The following is a 21344-nucleotide window of genomic DNA, read 5'->3' as shown; positions in this document are numbered from 1 at the left end:
AAGGATGATAATCACCCACTAAATACTCACCCCCTACTTGACATCAGGATGACCCTTAAAGGTGTGAAGAATTAACCTGCAAACCTAGTTTTCTGAACATAATCCTGTTACAAATAAAATTCCATAAGGATCTTCCTTATCTGTGATAATAGACAAGCAATATTCTTTGAAGCATGGTGGAGTAAGTTGATGGTGGACATGTTATGCCTTGCTAGAGGATATAATATTTCTGAAAAAATCCTTTAAAAACTAAGTATTCTGGTAGTCAGCAAATAATGAAATCGATGAAAATGTGTGAGAAATACTTTTGTTATTTTTTAGCTGCATATGTGCTCCTTTAGATTTGGAAATTTTCAACCTAAAATAGGAGTGCAAGATTGGCTTTTAACATTTTTATTGCAGAATTCTCTGTGGGTTCTGTGTAGAGGGACTGTGGATGTGGGACTATCCTGGGGCCACTGGGTTCTGCGTTCTGGTATGTAGTTTTCAATTCACAAAACCATTTTTTTTTTTGGAGAACAAAAAAATATAGATTTATGGCCTGTATAATTTGGTAACTATATTCAACAGAGGAAAATGACATCTTGTAGCTTGGACTTGGGAGTCTAAAATTGCAGAAAGATGCAAAGGGAAGAATGTTCATGGTAAAAATATGGGCCACTAGCCATTCATTGTTAAGTCTGGGGGCTAGATAACAGTGCTGTGAATATAAACAACTCTCAGGCGTGGCAACAAGAAATGCCTTCTTGTGCCCAGCATGTATTAAACACCAACATCCCAGTAATAAATCCCACAGTATAGACTTAAACCTCACTCATTCACTATCGCTCTCCATTTTTCCCTCCTCCAAATATACCCGCTATTCACTACTAATAATTCCATGTTAGAAGAGAAGGTTGTAAAGTACTCAGTTAAGGGAACAGGTTTGGAGTCAGACAGACTTGTCTTAAACCTGGCTCTACAATTTTCTAGCTGTATCCTCTTGAACAAATAACTTAACAGGGCTAGGTCTCAGTTTTCTCATACGTAGAATGGGGATAATAATCACATCTCTTAGAGCTGTGAAATTACGTGAAATAATATACAGAACTTAGTGTGGCACAAAGAAAGTACTCAATAAATGACAGCTGCTATTATTATTAGTTGTCATTTACCTTTACATTTGTAATTGTAAGTAATTTGGAATTAAAAATATTTGATTTGGTCTTTAAACCCAAGAATCTACCCACCAGATGAAGTGGGGATATTCTTAAAATTAGAAAGAACAAAAGCACCCATCAAAATGCATGCAAATTTAGCTCACACAGTGTTCTACAGCACACATACTGTTCAACTTAGAATATCAATAAACTCTTCTATAAGGATCATATATACAGCCTCTATCACATAGCTATCTATGATCCTTACAGAACAGTTTATTGATATTCTAAGTTGGCAGATCCCTCATTCATTTCATCAACATTGTCTGGGGCATCTGCCATGTGCTACAAATGTGCTGGCACTGGGACCCATGCCCATGTATTGTCCACAGCTTATTTTACCAATTAAGTCCATCTATTTGAATGTTTCCCAACTTGTTTTTCTCATTTAGCTATGCTTAGTTTTGTGGTGTCGCTTGGATTTGGAGATCAAATTTAGAGTTCCCCACTGAGTTTCTGTCTTTGCAGGTAGAAAAACCTTAGTCACCAAAAATAAAGCCAATGAGCTTCATTGACCGTGAATGACCACTGTGGACAAGTCTGGCCCCTCTCCTGGAAGCAGCCTGGAAGATCCCCCTCCAAGCTTCTCAGAAATATGTGGTCTCACACCAAGTTTCTGTGCTTGCATCCTCTGGGGACACAAAAGCATGGCTGGGTGAGATGCACTCATGCTCCCTAATATGCTGAGTGTCTCATATTGCAGAGAGAAAGGAGCTGGTGAGGCATGAATCAGCCAGTTTGCAGATGAGCAGTGGCTGGAGCTTCATTGCAATAAAGTGTTAGAATTAATCTTCTTCATCTGTTTTCATTTTGCTAACTCACTACATCAGGCACCACAAAATAAGTATATTAATTAAATGTCTCACTCTTTAAAATCTAAAGGGAGGTACTTGGAAAATGGAAAAATGTTCATTTGCAGTGGCGGGGAAAAAGCCAGGGAATAATTAGAATCTTGAAGCTTCTGCAGTTGGAATAACAATAAAAAGAGCAGAGATGACTATAAAATGGTTTGTTCTTGGCATTGCTTAATTGGCCTATTTATTTTTCTGTCTCTGAAGCTGTCTTTAGTGACACCTACTGATAAGCGCCAATCGGAACCATGGCCCAATTCCTTCAGGCTGGACCTGCCAACAAACTGCTCAGCCCTCCAGATGTTGCTGCTTTGTGAGAAATGAGAACTCAATAAACCAGGCTCACCCTTCCTCCTGGGGTGAACACAAAGACAGTCAGATATGGAAAATCACTGCTCAGCACCGTGAACAATGTACTCAAATGAGGGGTTGGGTCAGTTCTTATTTGTCTTGGTGGAACAGACAGCCATGGAGCCTAATGCAAGAATTTTACCTGGCAACAATTCAAAATGTGACTATACATTGAAATTGTTCAACAAAAGGAGGCCTTTTATCTGGGAAAAAGCCCAACAGTGGGTTTAAAGAACTAGCTAGAGAAACTTGTAAAGAGGGTTAAATATGTATCACATATGATTTTAGTATGCTGAACATTTCTCCACTTTTTGTGTTTTTCAGATTCCATTCTTTTGTTATGTAACAAATTAGAAAGATACTGCAGTCGACAGTCTCATGTCACATCCTAACCATCAATGAATAATATTCCATGAGCACTAGCCGTTCTGAGAATGGAACAAAATGAGCTCAAGTGAATTAGTTCTTGTCCTCCAGACCAGAGTGTCCCAATATTTCTTAGTACAGGACACACTTGTGACCTTGCTGTGAAAAAATAAGAAAATATGTCACCATTCTTTTTTCCTGAGCCAGCCCCTCATCCAGCTGTCTGTCCATTCCAAACCTTCCACCCCCGCCCACATAATGTGTAATCATGCTCCCCATGGGTGCCCGAAAGTAAGGCCAACCTCAATATATGGTGAGACACCATTTTTCTCATGATATAATCCCCAAAGAAGCCTTTTGGCTAGCTTAATATGGTAAGAGTAATGGATATTGTTCAGTTAAATATTTACTTATGATATTTAGTGCATTAATTTAATCTCACATGATTAAAATCACATCTTCTATATAATGATATAATATTTTAGAACCAATTTTTTGAGTTCACATTTGACAAGATCATTTTTATTTGAACTCTTCACGTGCATCGTGGAGACAGGCAAGGAGCATCAGAGCCTTTGTCATTCTGAGAGCTATTTTTTGAATTGCTTAATATAGTTTTCTAAAGACTGTTGCCTTTACTTTTATTTCATTTTTTGAATCTGAATGTGCAATACTGTTTCTGGAAATTTATCCCAGCCATGTCGACCCATGTGTATAGTATTAAAATTATATTTTTTCTTAAAAAATAAAATCACCCTGTGATCCCTTTAATATAACTACTTGAGTGAATCCTGAAAGTCTCATTAACATGATATCTAACGTATAGAATTGTCAAAGACCTAGGATTAATAACTCAGCCTATAGTAACTTTTTTCCTTTTGAAAATCTGCTCACATTATAATACTTCCACAAGCTTCCAAACCTAGAATTGATATCTGTTTTGCTTAATGAATCTCCATCCAATGGCATTTGTTGTTTATAAAAAGTCCTTTAAATGGCATCCACATGCTATGAGATATTTGGCAAAGGCTCAAATATGAAGTGACTGTGTTTTAAGAGGTAATGTTTTGAGGAAGCTTTGCCTAATGTTTAGGCATATACAGTGTATTTAGATATGATTTTACTTTGTGACATCTCTTTTTCCTGCCATGTCTACACTCCATCAAGTTCCTACTCAGAAGTTGGCAGAAGTGAATATTTCTCTCTGAAGATGATTTCATGCCTCTTAGAGTTAGGAGGTACTAGTTAAGGGACAATACTTTAGATGCTCACTGCCTAAGATAGCTTATAGTCACCCCAAATAATTTTATAACAGGACAGATGTAGAGTACAACAAGTAAGCAATGGTATGACATGAATGAATGACATGAATGAAAAGAAAGAGACCCATTGAAAGGGTAAAACAAGAAGAAAAAAATAGCAGGGATTAATAGACTTGACAGTAAAGTGGAAAGTCTAGTAATTTTAAAAAATTAATATTTAGATAACTTGCTGAGTGAACTGTTTTTAATTTCAGGTGGATGAATATATGAGTAAGTTATTGGGTTAAAGAAAAAGTATTATCTTTTTTTTTTTTTTGGTTTAACCCTGAAGGACTTTGTAGGAGAAGAGGAATTTTTAGGTCTTCGATGGAGAGAAGTCAGATCGGGTGATTTGTTGTGGAGTAGGTCACGTAGGAGTTATTATTTATAAACAGTTAAGGAAAAGTACAAAAGGACTAATGAAGAGGTTGGTTAAAACAAAGGAGGGGCTGTAGAGAAAGGTAAAAAAGGAGCTGATGGATAGGAGTTGGTAGTTTTTAGGCATTTAAACCTAATGGAAAGGAAAATGAGAAAAATTATTGGGTGGGAAATAAAAAGATCTGTGTTTATAAGGATAAGTAAGATGGACAGCTACGGTGAGGGAAGATGATGTTGATAGAAGGTGAGTGCTGGGGAAGACCCGAAGGCCATTGGAGAGTAGTGAACAGCCATCCAATTTGGATGGAAGTGATGAAATAGGGCATCAAGGATTCAGACTAAGGTTTGGCTTGGAGGAGAGGATAGCACTTATGCCGTGAAATTAGATTATACTTCTCACATACTCGTATGACTAGGTGAATTTGAATTAGATCTAATTATTTGTAACTACTTTGGAGATTAGATGCTCAAGTCATAGAATGTAGTCAGATATTGGCATTTAATCATTTTATTAGTCAGAAGGCACTTAGATTTAATAATTGAGTATATCTTATTTGTATGCCTGGCTCTATACTATGAGTAAATAGACCTATATATCATATATTGGAGTCGAATATTGGTATTGCTGATCAACAAGTTTAGGTACCTTCCTGTATCCTACATTTGGAATATCCATATCTGTGTGTCATCCAGGGCCCGTCCTTGTCCATAGGTACTTCCCACCTATGAACGTCCAGAGGATGCAATACATCTTCCTCTCCTACACACTCAAAGCTGGCTAAACATATGCTTTGGTTCACATCACCTCTTTTGAGCATGTAGTATATGTCAAGTGCTTTGCCCACATTAGATTTCATGGATGCCTCACAATTACTGCAGAAGGTGAGCCCTGCTATCACAGATAAAGCAAGGAACAGAGAGATTGGGCAACTTGCCAAAGGTTACACCAAAGGTTACACCATTAGGGTGTGGAATTGGGAGTAGAACCCATGGCAAGCTTCATTCTAAAGTTGATTGTCTTCAACCTCACCCTAAGTTGCTTTTGTAATTTACATATGTTTATAAGAGTTGACATTTGGAAATAAGGACTCAATTAATTAATATGATCTTTTATTAAAAAAGGACAGAATTATAAAAGTGGAAATATTTATTTCAAATTGTACATATTTTGATATTATTCTTATTTTATGTAACAATGTTGCTATTTTCAAAGAAGCCCTTTGATGAGAGGAAACGATCAGGTTCTGGCCTAAAACTGGCCTGGATTTTAATCCTGCCCTTATCACGTACCAGATTTCTAATGCTGGTAAAGTTACTTACCCTCCAAGCCTTTACTTCTAAAATGATAATAATGGTATTCACATTTTATTCATTTTACATTTTTTAAAATTATACCTTAACTTCTGGGATACATGTGCAGAACCTGCAGGTTTGTTACATAGGTATACATGTGCCATGGTGGTTTGCTGTACTCATCAATCCATCATCTACATTAGGTGTTTATCCTAACGCTATCCCTCCCCTAGCCCCCCACCCCCTGACAGGCCCTGGTGTGTGATGTTCCCCTCCCTGTGTCCATGTGTTCTCATTGTTCAACTCCCACTTATGAGTGAGAACATGTGGTGTTTGGTTTTCTGTTCCTGTGCCAGTTTGCTGAGAATGATGATTTCCAGCTTCATCCATGTCCCTGCAAAGGACACGAACTCATCCTTTTTTATGTCTGCATCATATTCCATGGTGTATATGTGCCGCATTTTCTTTATCCAGTCTATCATTGATGGGCATTTGGGTTGGCTCCGAGTCTTTGCTATTGTGAATAGTGCTGCAATAAACATATGTGTGCATGTGTCTTCATAGTAGAATGAGTTATAATCCTTTGGGTATACACCCAGTCATGGGATTGCTGAGTCAAATGGTATTTCTGGTTCTAGATCCTTGAGGAATCACCACACTGTCTTCCACATGGTTGAACTAATTGACACTCCCACCAACAGTGTAAAAGCGTTCCTGTTTCTCCACATTCTCTCCAGTATCTGTTGTTTCCTGACTTTTTAACGATCACCATTCTAACTGGCATGCGATGGTAATCTCATTGTGGTTTTGATTTGCATTTCTCTAATGACCAGTGATGATGAGCTTTTTTCATATGTTTGTTGGCCACATAAATGTTTTATTTTGAGAAGTGTCTGTTCATATCCTTGGCCCACTTTTTGATGGGCTTGGATTTTTTTCTTGTGAATTTGTTTAAGTTCCTTGTAGATTCTAGATACTAGCCCTTTGTCAGATGGATAGATTGCAAAAATGTTCTCCCATTCCATAGGTTGCCCATTCACTCTGATGATAGTTTCTTTTGCTGTGCAGAAGCTCTTTAGTTTAATTGGACCCCAATTGTCAATTTTGGCTTTTGTTGCCATTGCTTTTGGTGTTTGTCATGAAATCTTTGCCCATGAGTATGTCCTGAGTGGTATTTCCTAGGTTTTCTTCTAGGGTTTTTATGTTTTAGGTCTTACATTTAAGTCTTTAAATCCATCTTGAGTTAATTTTTGTATAAAGTGTAAGGAAGGGTTCCAGTTTCAGTTTTCGGTATATGGCTAGCCAGTTTTCCTAACACCATTTATTAAATAGGAAAGCCTTTCCCCATTGCTTGTTTTTGTCAGGTTTGTCAAAGATCAGATGGTTGTAGATGTGTGGCATTACTTCTGAGGCCTGTGTTCTGTTCCATTGGTCTGTATCTCTGTTTTGGTGCCAGTACCATGCTCTTTTGGTTACTGTAGACTTGTAGCATAGTTTGAAGTCAGGTAGCATGATGCCTCCAGCTTTGTTATTTTTGCTTAGGATTGTCTTGGCTATACGAGCTCTTTTTTGGTTCCATATGAAATTTAAAGTGTTTTTTTCTAATTCTGTGAAGAAAGTCAATGGTAGCTTGATGGGGATAGCATTGTATCTATAAATTACTTTGGGCAGTATGGCCATTTTCACGATATTGATTCTTCCTATCCATGAGCATGGAATGTTTTTCCGTTTGTTTGTGTCCTCTCTTATTTCCTTGAGCAGTGGTTTGTAGTTCTCCTTGAAGAGGTCCTTCACATCCCTTATAAGTTGTATTCCTAGTTATTTTATTCTTTTTGTAGCAATTATCAATGGGAATTCACTCATGATGTGGCTCTCTGTTTGTCTATTATTGCTGTGTAGGAATGCTTGTGATTTTCGCACATTGATTTTGTATCCTGAGACTTTGCTGAAGTTGCTTATCAGCTTAAGGATATTTTGGGCTGAGACAATGGGGTTTCCTAAATATACAATCATGTCATCTATAAACAGGGACAATTTGACTTCCTCTCTTCCTATTTGAATACATTTTATTTCTCTTGCCCGATTGCCCTGGTCAGAATATCCAATACTATGTTGAATAGGAGTGGTGAGAGAGGGCATCCTTGTCTTGTGCTGGTTTTCAAAGGGAATGCCTCCAGCTTTTGCCTATTCAGTACGATATTGGCTGTGGGTTTGTTATAAATAGCTCTTACTATTTTGAGATACGTTCCATTGATACCTAGTTTATTGAGAGTTTTTAGCATGAAGAGGTGTTGAATTTTATCAAAGGCCTTTTCTGCATCTATTTAGACAATCATCTGGTTTTTGTCATTGGTTCTGTTTATGTGATGGATTACGTTTATTGATTTGCATATGTTAAACCAGCCTTGCATCCCAGGGATGAAGCCAACTTGATCATGGTGGATAAGCTTTTTAATGTGCTGCTGGATTCAGTTTGCCAGTATTTTATTGAGGGTTTTCGCATTGATATTCATCAGGGATATTGGCCTGAAATTTTCTTGTTTTGTTGTGTCTCTGCCAGGTTTTGGTATCAGGATGATGTTGGCCTCATAAAATGAATTAGGGAGGAGTACCTCTTTTTCTAATCTTTGGAATAGTTTCAGAAGAAATGGTACCAGCTCCTCTTTTTACCTCTGGTAGAATTTGGCTGTGAGTCTGTCTGGTCCTAGGCTATTCTTGGTTGGTAGGCTATTAATTACTGCCTCAATTTCAAAACTTGTTATTGCTCTATTGAGGGATTCGACTTCTCCCTGGTTTAGTCTTGGGAGGGTGTATGTGTCCAGGAATTTATCCATTTCTTCTAGATTTTCTAGTTTATTTGCATAGAGGTGTTTATAGTATTCTCTGATGGTAGTTTGTATTTCTGTGGGATCAGCGGTGACATTCCCTTTATCATTTTTTATTGTGTCTATTTGATTCTTCTCTCTTTTCTTCTTTATTAGACTGGCTAGTGGTCTATCTATTTAGTTAATATTTTCAAAAAACCAGCTCCTGTATTCACTAATTTTTTGAAGAGTTTTTCATATCCCTATCTTCTTCAGTTCTGCTCTGATCTTGGTTATTTCTTGTCTTCTCCTAGCTTTTGAATTTGTTTGCTCTTGCTCCTCTAGTTCTTTTAATTGTGATGTTAGGGTGGTGATTTTAGATCTTTCCCCCTTTCCCTTGTGGGTGTTTAGTGCTATAAATTTTCCTCTAACCACTACTTTAGCTGTATCCCAGAGATTTTAGTATGTTGTGTCTTTGTTCTCATTGGTTTCAAATAACTTATTTACTTCTGCCTTCATTTCGTTATTTACCCAGTAGTCATTCAGGAGCAGGTTGTTCAGTTTCCATGTAGTTGTGTGGTTTTGAGTGAGTTTCTTAATCCTGAGTTCTAATTTGATTGCACTGTGTTCTGAGAGACTGTTTGTTATTATTTCCATTCTTTTGCTTGTGATGAGGAGTGTTTTATTACTTTCAATTATGTGGTCAATTTTAGAATAAGTGTGATGTGGTGCTGAGAAGAACGTATATTCTGCTGATTTGGGGTGGAGAGTTCTGTAGATGCCTATTAGATCCGCTCGGTCCAGAGCCGAGTTCATGTACTGGGTATACTTGTTAGTTTTCTGTCTCGTTGATCTGTCTAATATTGACAGTGGGGTGTTAAAGTCTCCCACTATTATTGTGTGGGAGTTTAAGTCTCTTTGTAGGTCTCTAAGAACTTGCTTTATGAATCTGGGTGCTCTTGTATTGGGTGCATATATATTTAGGATAGTTAGCTCTTCTTGTTGCATTGATCCTTTTATCATTATGTAATGCCCTTCTTTGTCTTTTTTGATTTGTTGGTTTAAAGTCTGTTTTATCAGAGACTAGGATTGCAAACCCTCCTTTTTTTTTTTTTTTGCTTTTCATTTGCTTGGTAAATATTCCTCCTTCCCTTTATTTAGAGCCTATGTGTGTCTTTGCACGTGAGATGGGTCTCCTGAATACAGCATACCATTGGGGCTTGATCTTTTATCCAATTTGCCAGTCCTGTGTCTTTTAATTGGGGCATTTAGCCTGTTTACATTTAAGGTTTATATTGTTATGTGTGAATTTGATCCTGTCATTATGATGCTAGCTGGTTATTTTGCCCATTAGTTGTTGCAGTTTCTTCATAGTGTTGATGGTCTTTACAGTTTGGTATGTTTTTGCAGTGGCTGGTACTGTTTTTTCCTTTCCATATTTAGTGCTTCCTTCAGGAGCTCTTGTAAGGCAGGTCTGGTGGTGATGAAATCTCTCAGCATTTGCTTGTCTGTAAAGGATTTTATTTCTCCTTCACTTATGAAGCTTAGTTTGGCTGGATATGAAATTCTAGGTTGAAAATTCTTTTCCTTAAAATGTTGACTATAGGCCCCCACTCTCTTCTGGCTTGTAGGGTTCCTGCAGAGAGATCCGCTGTTAGTCTGATAGGCTTCCCTTTGTGGGTAGCCCAATCTTTCTCTCTGGCTGCCCTTAACATTTTTTCCTTCATTTCAGCCTTGGTGAATCTGATGATTATGTGTCTTGGGGTTGCTCTTCTCAAGGAGTATCTTTGTGGTGTTCTCTGTATTTCCTGAATTTGAATGTTGGCCTGTCTTTCCAGGTTGGGGAAGTTCTCCTGGATAATATCCTGAAGAGTGTTTTCCAGCTTGGTTCCATTCTCCCCATCACTTTCAGGTACACCAATCAAATGTAGGTTTTATTTTTTCACATGGTCACATATTTCTTGGAGGTTTTGTTCATTCCTTCTCATTCTTTTTTCTCTAATCTTGTCTTCATTCTTTATTTCGTTAAGTTGATCTTCAATCTCTGATATCCTTTCTTCTGCTTGATAGATTCAGCTATTGATACTTGTGTATGCTTCATAAAGTTCTTGTGCTGTGTTTTTGAACTCCGTCAGGTCACTTACATCCTTCTCTACACTGGTTATTCTAGTTAGCAATTTCTCTAACTTTTTTTCAAGGTTCTTAGCTTCCTTGCATTGGGTTAGAACATGCTCCTTTAGCTCAGAGGAATTTATTACCCACCTTCTGAAGCCTACTTCTGTCAACTTGTCAAATTCATTCTCTGTCCAGTTTCGTTCCCTTGCTGTCAAGGAGTTGTGATCCTTTGGAGGAGAAGAGGCATTCTGGTTTTTGGAATTTTCAGACTTTGTGCATGGGTTTTTCCTCATCTTTTTGGATTTATCTACCTTTGGTCTTTGATGTTAGTGACCTTTGGATGGGGTTTTTGTGTGGCTGTCCTTTTTGTTGATGTCTATGCTTTTCCTATCTGTTTGTTAGTTTTCCTTCTAACAGTCAGGCCCTTCTGCTGCAGGTCTGTTGGAGTTTCCTGGAGGTCCACTCAAGACCCCATTTGCCTGGGTATTACCAGCGGAGGCTGCAGAACAGGAAAGATTGCTGTCTGTTCCTGTCTCTGGAAGCTTCGTCTCAGAGGGGCACCCACCAGATGCCAGCCAGAGGTCTGCCTTATGAGGTGTCTATAGACCTCTGCTGGGAGATGTCTCCCAGTAAGGAGGCACAAGGGTCAGGGACCCACTTGAGGAGGCAGTCTGTCCCTTAGCAGAGCAGGTGGGAATGTTTAAGTCTGCTGAAGCTGCACCCACAGCCACCTCTTCCCCCAGGTGCTCTGTCCCAGGGAGATGGGAGTTTTATTTATAAGCCCCTGAGTGGGGCTTCTGCCTTTCTTTCAGAGATGCCCTGCCCAGAGAAGAGATATCTAGAGAGGCAGTCTGGCTACAGCAGCTTTGCCAAGCTGCGGTGGGCTCTGCCCAGTTGAAACATCCCTGTGGCTTTGTTTACACTGTGAGGGGAAAACTGCCTACTCAAGCCTCAGTAATGGCGGATACCCCTCCCCGCACCAAGCTCAAGCATCCCAGGTTGACTTCAGACTGCTATGCTGGCAGCAAGAATTTCAAGCCAGTAAATCTTAGCTTGCTGGGCTCCATGGGAGTGGGATTTGCTGAGCTAGACCACTTGGCTCCTTGACTTCAGTCCCCTTTCCAGGGGAGTGAATGGTTCTGTCTTGCTGGCATTCCAGGTGCCACTGGAATATGAAACAAAAAAATAACTCCTGTAGCTACCCCAATGTCTGCCCAAATGGCCGCCCAGTTTTGTGATTGAAACCCAGGGCCCTGGTGGCGTAGGCACCTGAGGGAATCTCCTGGTTCACGGACTGCAAAGACTGTGGGAAAAGTGTAGTATCTGAGCCAGAGTGCACCGTTCCTCATGGTACAGTCCCTCACGGCTTCCTTGGCTAAGGGAGGGAGTTCCCTGACCTCTTATACTTCCTCAGGTGAGGTGATGCCCCACCCTGCTTCAGTTCACCTTCTGTGGGCTGTGCCCACTGTCTAACCAGTCCCAATGAGCTGAACTGCGTACCTCAGTTGGAAATGCAGAAATCACCTGCCTTCTGCGCTGATCTCACTGGGAGCTGCAGACTGGAGCTGTTCCTATTTGGCCATCTTGCCAGTTACTTGGTATTCACATTTTAAGGACACAAATAAAAAGAATGAGACCAGTTGAAAAGGTAAAACAGGAACAAAAAATTAGCAGGCACGGATAGATTTGGCCCGGGATTGAAAAGGGGCATGCGGTAATGATTGTCAGGTTTTTAACTTGGATGACTGGAAAAATGTTTTTGCCAGTAACAGAAATAAGAGGAATTGATGACATATTGAGATGCCAAAAACACATGTAGGTGGAACTGGCCACCAAGTCTTGACAAAGTGTCAGAACTACAGAGTTAGTGTAGAATTAATGGTTAGATTTATTAGAATAGTTATTTCTAAATTGTAAAGACAAAAAAAAAAGGAAACGAAGACAGAATCCTGGAGTACACATGAATTTAGGGAACAGAGCAGAAAGAACTAGAAAAGGAGAGCAAAAAGAAGTGGTCAGCATGAAAAAGGAAGGATAGGAATGATGAGTATCACAAAAGCAAAGGAGGACTTGGATTCAAGGACTGGATTAGAGTCAGCTATGTCAAGTGATAGAGAGATGAAATTAAGAAGGGTGAGAAAAGTACATGGTGCTGGATATTAAAGTTAACAAGGCCCGTGGCCTTGTATAACGTGAAGAAAAACATTCCAACAGGTGCTGGAACCTCTTAGGAGCATGAAAGCATGTGAGGAGAATAGTAGAAATCTGAAATTAGTAAAGAGGATGGTATAACAGAATATGGTAGACTTCAGTAGGAGAGTTTGCTGAGTGGTTAGGGAAACAAATTATGGTTTGAAGCTCTAGACAAGGAGGTGGAGAGCATTGGAGGAGACTCAGGTAGCAGCAGCCTCATCTGAGAACTGTAAAAGAAATAATGTCAGCTTGAGAAATCAGTGTGAGACAGAGGGAACAACTTTAGAAGAGTGGAACCCAGTAACTTGGGAGCTCCACAGGTTGTGATTACACAGGTTAGTAGAGGGTTGGGTGTGGCAGAACTGACAAGGGGAAGTAGAAGGCTAAACACCATAGTGGATAGTGGAGGAGGAGCTGGCTGTGAAAGGCCACTCAAGGAAGTTATTATGGATACAGGCGTGATGATGGGGCAGGAGTAGGCAACAAGCTGAAGGCAAGCATTTGGGAAAGAAAGGCAGTGTGACTTGTCCTGATATGACTACTGGAAGTTTGAGACAGCCTACCCCTGTAAATGTCTCTCCCTCGCTATCAAGCGTTTCTGTAAATGGCATTCTCCCAGCTTCCATGGCAAAGAAAATGGAGGATGGAGCAATAGTGGCTATGTGGCTACAAATTTTTGCTGAGTCTTTTACTGGGCATGTAGTTTAAGATGGCTCTTGAAGAACTTTTACTGGAAGATAAGTTAGAAAGTTGTTCTACTATCCTTTTTTTTTTTTTTTTTTTTTACTGGAATATTGCCCATGGGTTTACAAATTGAGAGACATATAGAAAAATATGATTACAGAATGTTTGGCAAAACTTGGAGACAGACTGCATATAGAAAATGAAGAAAATAGAGGAATTTCAAGGTTGCAAGTTTGGAATACTGAGAAGTTAGAGAATATAATAGGTTGAATGCAATAGGTAAAATAGAAAGATTTAAAGACTGAGAGAAAGGGAAATATAATTAGGAATTTGGGAGGCCACTTCCTTCTTGACAATAGAACAAGACGGTATAACAGTTTTTATAATTTGAATATCACCCTTACAATTTTTGCTCCATGTCTGCATACTATCTTTGCTCTTGTTTACTTAATTTTTATTAGCTCACTTTTTAAAAATCCTAAATATTTCCTAAGCAGCAATGGAAACTTGAATTCAATAGATAGTTTACATGTTTTCCTAAATGGATATCAATATAGAAATATTAAAGATATTTGTGTCTGAACGTTGGAAAATAGTGTCTTAGCAAATTGGAGAGAAGCTTGAGATAGTGCTTTAGGCCTGAGTGTCAGTTCAAACATCTTCGATGATAACTAAATGCTTAGAGCAACTAAACAACCTAAGAGAGTCAGTACAGGAGGAAGGGCTTTGGCTTGCAGGATTTCCGAGGCAGCAATCAAGGAGAAACAGGTTATTGGAATGCAAAATACTCCCAGGATCTTCAGGGATAAAACAGTGTGTGTTTGTGTGTATGTATCAACTTTATCTGAAGGCGTTTGTGGGAATGGTTTTAGAAGAATGATAGGAACAGAACAGAAACAGATCATAGTAAACAAAGAGGAATGCACAAAGTAACCAGACAGTAGAATTTGACTACTCATCCGAGGAGGTGAGCTTTGAAGGTTAGTCTGCAAAGACAGTAATATTTAACATAGTATCATGGTGACAATTAAGTAAAATAGTACATAAAGAGCTTAGCACATATTATCAATAAATGATAGATCATGAAAATGAGGATTATAACAAAGTTATAACTGCTTAAAAAATAGACAGACATGAGTATATGCTCTAGGTACAAGGAGAAAGAACTGGAAAAGTTGCTGCCAGGGAGAGAATATAGGACTATGGCAAATCTCCCTTTAGGGAGAAGGAAAGACATTCTCAATTCAGGTACTTAAAGAGGTCAATATTTCTGGAGATAAAGACATCATCCTTTTCCAGAACTGCAGGGAAGAAGAGGAAAGGGATGGGACAGTCATCTGTCAAAATGGTTGTAGGGGCAGCTTGGGGAGATGGTACTTGAAATTAATTTCCCTGAGGGAACTTGGGGTGAGATAGCATGAGGGCCCAGTGAGGAAAGAAGGGTGCTCATTCACACTGAAGACCCTGGATATATTCTTAGGGGCTGGCACTAGGCTAATGTCTTAAAACTTTGCACTTTAAGCTGGGCATAGTGATGCATGCCTGTAGACCCAGATACTCTGAAGCCTGAGGCAAGAGGATATCTTGAACCTGGGAGGTTGAGTCCAGCCTGGGCAGCATAATAAAATACTGTAAGAAAAAAAAAATCTGCACTTGACTCAGATTTGGTCATTTGAAACCAACCTACTGTGTTATTTGAGGCACTGAAAGGCAAGATCATAATTTCAAATATATGGCTAGTTGAAAAGTCACACCTCAAATAACCTCATGAACTTTTAAGGACAGGAATGTATTTTGGCTCAAATTTGAGAAATGTATGGATTTAACTTTCAGAAACTACTTAACAATAACCTTGATGCAGTTAGGAATGCTTTGGCCATGTTTCCATTTGCATGTATGTGCTGGGTTTGGAAATCTGGGCTGTGTACTCCAGAATCAACCAAACTTCCCAAATGTGATTTAATTCTGGAGAATTTGAGAAGACTTTACATGTTAGACAAATGTAAACTGGTTCTGCACTCTATGTGGTCTGCATGAAAGCTCCCAGTGGCTGAGCTGGGTTTCCCAAGTGTCCAAAACTCCCTGAAAGTCAAACCCTGGGGATGGGTTCCTTTAAGGTCAGTCACTGCATTTTCATTCCAAAGATTTTCTTGTTCTTGAAAAGGACCAGGCAAAGGGAGGGGTCTCTGATCTGGAGCATCTCTGCTTTTGGCCCAGGCACCCATCACCCCATCAGTTTGATTCCTGCTCTGTAACCACAAAGACAAGTATGATGAATCTCCTTTTGGAACACAATGCAGTTTGCTTGGATAAACATCCACTTTAGACAAACAATAAAAGCAGCTCAAGTGGGGCCTTGGCTGCTCTCCTGGTGTTACGCTCATGAATATGCCTTTGGTGCTTGGCAGCAAAAATTTTCTGGTTGCACAAAATAGTAAACCACCCTTTGGGAATACCCATCCCCTGTCCTTGTTGTTCAAAACATATTGGAATTTAAGTTATTAGCCCTAAACAAGTAACAAATTTAACCCTCTAAGTCTCCATTTCTATGTATTGTAAAGGAGGATATTTTTTTAATCATGAGGGAGAATTCTAAGGGAGTTGATGAAACAGATGCTGTGTAAACACAGTTCTATTATGTTGAAAGATATATCAGCTCAGCCACAGAGCCTTTACTGATCCTTCTGTTAGAAATCATTTATCTTCTCCTCTCCTCTGAACTATTGCTACACTTTGCTTTTTCTTATGGAGTACTGATTTTATCTAGCATTTTATTTATTCGTGTGTGTGTCTTAATTTCCCTTCTAGACTGTAATTTTCATAGTGGCATGAACTTTGTGTCTTATTCAACTTTGTTTTGCCTATGAATTATATATATTTATATATACACACACATATATTAATATATAAACAATAGACATACAAATATATTGATATATACAAATCATATATACACATATTAACATATTATATATAAAATTTGCAGGGAAAACATATATATGTGTATGTGTGTAAATATATATAATAACATTGGTTTTATAAATATAAAACCAATCCATCAATCCATTCCCATACTTCTTTTTGGTAGACTTATTCCTTTATTCAAAGATTTTGTCATTTGGTATGTGTTGGTTACTGAAAATAAGCTATTTTTTTTTAATCACTGTGCCTTGTGCTCCGTGTTTGTTAAATGGGATCACAAAGTAAAAGCTATTATTTTTATCCTCCCTTTACAGGTGAAGAAACAGAGGCAAAGGGAGCATAAGCAATTTTCCAAAGGCCATACAACATGTAAGTGGCTGAGCCAAGACTGAAATCACCAGGTTCTTAACCACTAGGCCATATTGCATTGGAGTGTTGCCTCCTGGAGTAAGACTAGGTAAGAAAATATGAAGAACATATGGCCCCTGAATCAAGCACTTCACATTGTAGTAGAAAAGACAGACCTGCAGAAACACCAGAAGAATATAGGCTGATTGAGTGTAGTGATGGAACTTTGTGGAAAGGCCGTAAACACAGCAAAAGGGCTGCCCCCAGGTGGCGGTAATCACTGGGACAGGGCTTAGGTGGAGTGTGGATTTTCTTTGTTTGACAGGGCTTGTCTCAATATCAAAAATAGCTCTTTTAGTAGGGAGGATAAGATTTTAGAGACCATCTTCCAGTTCACCTCCTTTATTGCAAAAGAGGAAGCTGCAATAAAGAAATTTAGGAGATTCGCTCAACACACAACTGATTAATTGCACATTCAAGACAGAACAGGAAAAGTTGTCTAAATCCTGTAGCAAACCTGAATTTTCCTGAAGATTCATTTGGAAGAAGAAACAGCCAGGAAAAAAAAAAAAGAAAGAAAGTAAAAGAGATGGTAAGAAATGATAATGCCCTTAGAAGGCCATTATAAAATATAGAAAAATCAGTGAAGAAACAAAAACATCTAGAGTCACAAATGTCGTATTGGCATCTCCTACTTTAGAAAAAAGTACAAAAAATAAGACTTTCCCCTTCTTCCCCATGTTCCTCCTCAGGTCCCCCCACCCATCCCCTATCCCTGTTTTCTACAGAAGCTTCCATAGAGAACTATGAGACTATTGGGCATGGTGGTCTGTGCTCTGCACCCTAAACATGGTTTCACTGATTGCTAGTTTTCCATAAGAATACAAAACCAATTGTTTATTGTACTGTCACAAGTTTGCCTCCCTCAGGCTTTCACTATTTCAGCTAAAACAGATGCTGTTTAGAAATATAGAATATTGTAAAAGCCACTTAATTCTCTAATGATTTCAATTATAAAAGGTAAAAATTTTTTACCTCCCCATGCTTCAGGTTAATTTTGTCCTCACCTTATGTTTTTGTTATTCTCTCTGCCTCGATTCTCCCCTCATTTCCATCCATTTAATTCTTTGCTCCTCTTCCTGGAATTCATATAGTAGGAATTCCACCTCTCCCATGTGCATTTGAGCCAAAGTTCCCAAAGCAAGTTCTATGGAACATGATTACCTGAAGAGCTTCCTGAAAGCTGGGTTCCATGGTCAAAGAAGCTTGAGAAAACCTCACACTATCTCTTGTCTGATGACCAGAATTTATTATTTGTACCTTAAAGTTTAGCAGTCAATTATTGTATATATAAGAAATGATTAAATATCTATCATGGACCAAGCATACACAGGGCTGAATATGGGAGTTATCATTGTTCCCTCACCCTAAGTAAGTCTTGTCTGTTTTACCCAGATTTTGTAGTTCTGGAAAGTAAGGATTGGTCCTATTGTATTGTTATACTGTTATAAATATAGAGTTACAGTATAATAGCAATAATAGAGGCTCAATAAATGATTTCCGGTTGGCTTGTTGGTTAACTAAATGTGAGTTAGCTTTTACCAATAAAAATTGCTTTTATCTTCTCCTTGAAAACTACTCTGCAAGAGAAAGTGCCTTTGACCCTACTTAGTAGGGTAGTTTTTCTAACAACAAAACTCTCTACAGAAAGTCTGAAATGCATCTGCATAATGTGACTGACTCAAATAGCAATGTCCAACATCAGAAAAATACCAATTTTCCGATTTTGGAATGCCTACCAGGATGCATAGAAGACCACAGGGAAAAAAACACCACAATTATCCCCATTTTATTCTCCACTACAGAAATCCAGCCTCTGTTGCTGGATTTGATGTCTAGCCACAATCACATGTGACTAAGTTGAGTTCATGAACTGAATTTGGGCTGATACCATTAAATTCTTAAATAGAGAAAAATATTTGTTCTCACCTGACCAGCTTTGACTAAAAGGCATCTTATGGTGAAGACAATGCAAAATGAACCATGCCATTCTCCTGTCACATGATATCTGCCTCGAAATCAGATTGCCACCCAGTGATTAATACCGTCTGTCTAACACATTCCTTGTTTGGGGGCTGGGTGTCAGGAAAGAAGGATTTATTATATCATAAGATGTCCATGAACAAACTCCAGGGACAGATGTGGTAAAAACAGGACTTAAAGCATTTGGTGAGAATATCCCAGTTATTCTTTAAGGGACTTGTCAAACATTAAATTAAGTGAAGCAGAAGGGTTTTATGATTTTTCTCCCCTTCCTTAAGTGGAATGTCAGAGTTATGTTACTAGAGTTAATGCTACCAAATTTGAATGCTTGAGTGCAGCCCTGTCTTGAAGTATTTGTCGGGGAAAAAAAAGACTGTTTGAGGCTTGGCAGACACTTCCCATATGAGTTATGAGAGAATAAACTATTTCCAAGTTGTACTACTGAAAGCTGAAAGGACCTATGGAAGACCTTCCAAACTGTTATTATAAATAGGAATTCAAACCATGGAAGAATTCATGCAAAATCTTGATTCAGAGCATACTTGAACTTAGCATTTCCCTTACCATGGCCTTTCTGAGTGTGTTACTTAACACTGCATAAATGGTTCTCAACTATCTGAGGATGGTGTTTGATGTTCCTGTTGCTGTTGAGTGCAGAATTAAAAACAACAAAAAATGGCTCCAAATTTCAAGTATGCACTATGCAGGTGAGCTGGGAGGCAGGACTTTCTGCCAGTGGAGTCATTTAACTCTAGAATGTGCTGGTAAGAGTGGATTTGAGGGAGGGTGTGAGTTGTCAGCTCAGAGAAACTTAAGCTGGAATGTAGCTTGTTACCATTTGTTACTGCTCTGCCTCACCTGAAATGCTGTTTTCTCTCCAGCCATACCAGATCCTCTGTCAATAAGAATTCTAGTCCTTGATGAAACCTTGTTAGATTGCAGGCCCTAAAGGCAGAGGAAAGGCAGCAATGATGGGGGACGAGTGTTTGCACTGTGTTGGTCTCTCCACATCACCTTGATACATCTATTGAGAACAGATAGTCAGTTCCACAGCACAGCATAAAGTTTCCCCCAGAGTGTGGTCCTTGAGCTACCTGCATCAGCATCATCAAACAAGCCTTTAAAATGCATATTCTCAGGCCCTGTGCTAAATATTCAGTATTAGAATCTCTGGGAGTGAGGCCTGGGAATATGCATTTTAAGATTCCCCAAGGGACTTTGGTGTCCCCTGCATTTCTACTTGAGATTTGGGTCACCTCTTTTATTTGTAGTTGCAATTGTTTAGACCAGATGCTTCCTGAAGAAGAGGCTACAGGAGAGGGAGGAGACGGGGTAGGGGAAGAGACAGAGACTGGACCCTTTGAAAGGGTGATGTTGGGGTCAAATGGACTTTGAGAGCAGCTGTAGGGCAGGGATTCCACACTGGTGACCTGCACATATACTTTCTTTGAATTACACAGCATTTACAACTTTTAAAAATCAAAATGCCTTTATACTGGGCATATCCTCTTCGGTCTTCCACAACTCATCACTGCCTACTCATTCATCCCCTTGCCATTGAAGGCACTTGATCACCAACTCCTGGGGAAGGTGGCAGATTTAACATTAAATGGCCTATTGTCTCCTTGTTTTTAAATCATGGATGGATATGAACATGTTTACAAAAGTTCAAGAGCATTGAACAGGCTTTTTCTTTGATTTGTCTTCAAACCAGGTTTACTTTTACTTTTCTGACTTACTGGAAGGCGCCAATGAAATAGTACCTGGCAAAGTGTTTTAATGCAGTGCATGCCTCAATAAATAATTTTCGCATGAACAAAAAAGTAATGTGATACAGCTGACGATTTATTTTACGGCTGCTTTCTCTTATCTTCCCATCCCCTGAGCCCTTCCAAACTTCAGTCTTCCACACCACAAAATGGCAGAGGAGGATTTCTACAATCCAGGTCCCTCACTTTTCACCTGCTTTGGGTGGGACAGGTGCAGCCCAGATTTTCTCAATTTTATTGCAAATTCTCTGTGAAATAAAAGCACAGCCTCAGGTCTGTCTGAGAGGTCCTTACATACTCTTCGTTCCTGAATGTTTTCATGTAAACATTTTTAATTTGTGGAAAATCTGTTTGTTTGTTGTGTTTGTCAAGTTAATGTAAACTGTAGTCCATTAGTCCTTGAGATGAGTCTACTAAATATTTTCAGATGTTTTTTATTTCCTCAGCTAAGAGCTGGATTTGAACCAGAGCTCAGGGGTAAAAGGGCAACATGTAATATACAGAGACAAGGAATTTGACATATGAAATAAAATAATGTAATGTTTTTAATATTAAAGATGAAAAAAGCAGCAATAAAACATTGTGGAAGGAGGAAAACATGAATACCTGTATATTTTAATTTTAAATGCCTGCAGATGTTGAATTTTAATCAGAGCATGTCAGATTCTGACTCTGACAAAGGCAAAAATGTGAGATCTGTTTTCTTGAATTGCTTCCACATTTCTTG

The 21344-nt window shown here is 38.8% G+C and overlaps 1 long non-coding RNA gene across 3 annotated transcripts in view; it reads left to right on the top strand.

Annotated features, from left to right (window-relative positions):
* Positions 1-21344, top strand: part of LOC129526640 (uncharacterized) — a 145996-nt gene that overhangs the window by 40557 nt on the left and 84095 nt on the right. For 2 of the 3 annotated variants that reach the window (XR_008671346.2, XR_008671347.2), the window contains exons 3-4: positions 10382-10455; positions 16772-16914. This is a non-coding gene — a long non-coding RNA (uncharacterized lncRNA). The remainder of the gene's footprint in view (positions 1-10381; positions 10456-16771; positions 16915-21344) is intronic. The other variant, XR_008671348.2, reaches the window with a different exon arrangement.

This window comes from Gorilla gorilla, chromosome 15, assembly GCF_029281585.2.
Source record: "Gorilla gorilla gorilla isolate KB3781 chromosome 15, NHGRI_mGorGor1-v2.1_pri, whole genome shotgun sequence".
NCBI classification, from domain to species: Eukaryota; Metazoa; Chordata; class Mammalia; order Primates; family Hominidae; genus Gorilla; species Gorilla gorilla.
This window is presented reverse-complemented; position numbering and strand designations above follow the sequence as displayed.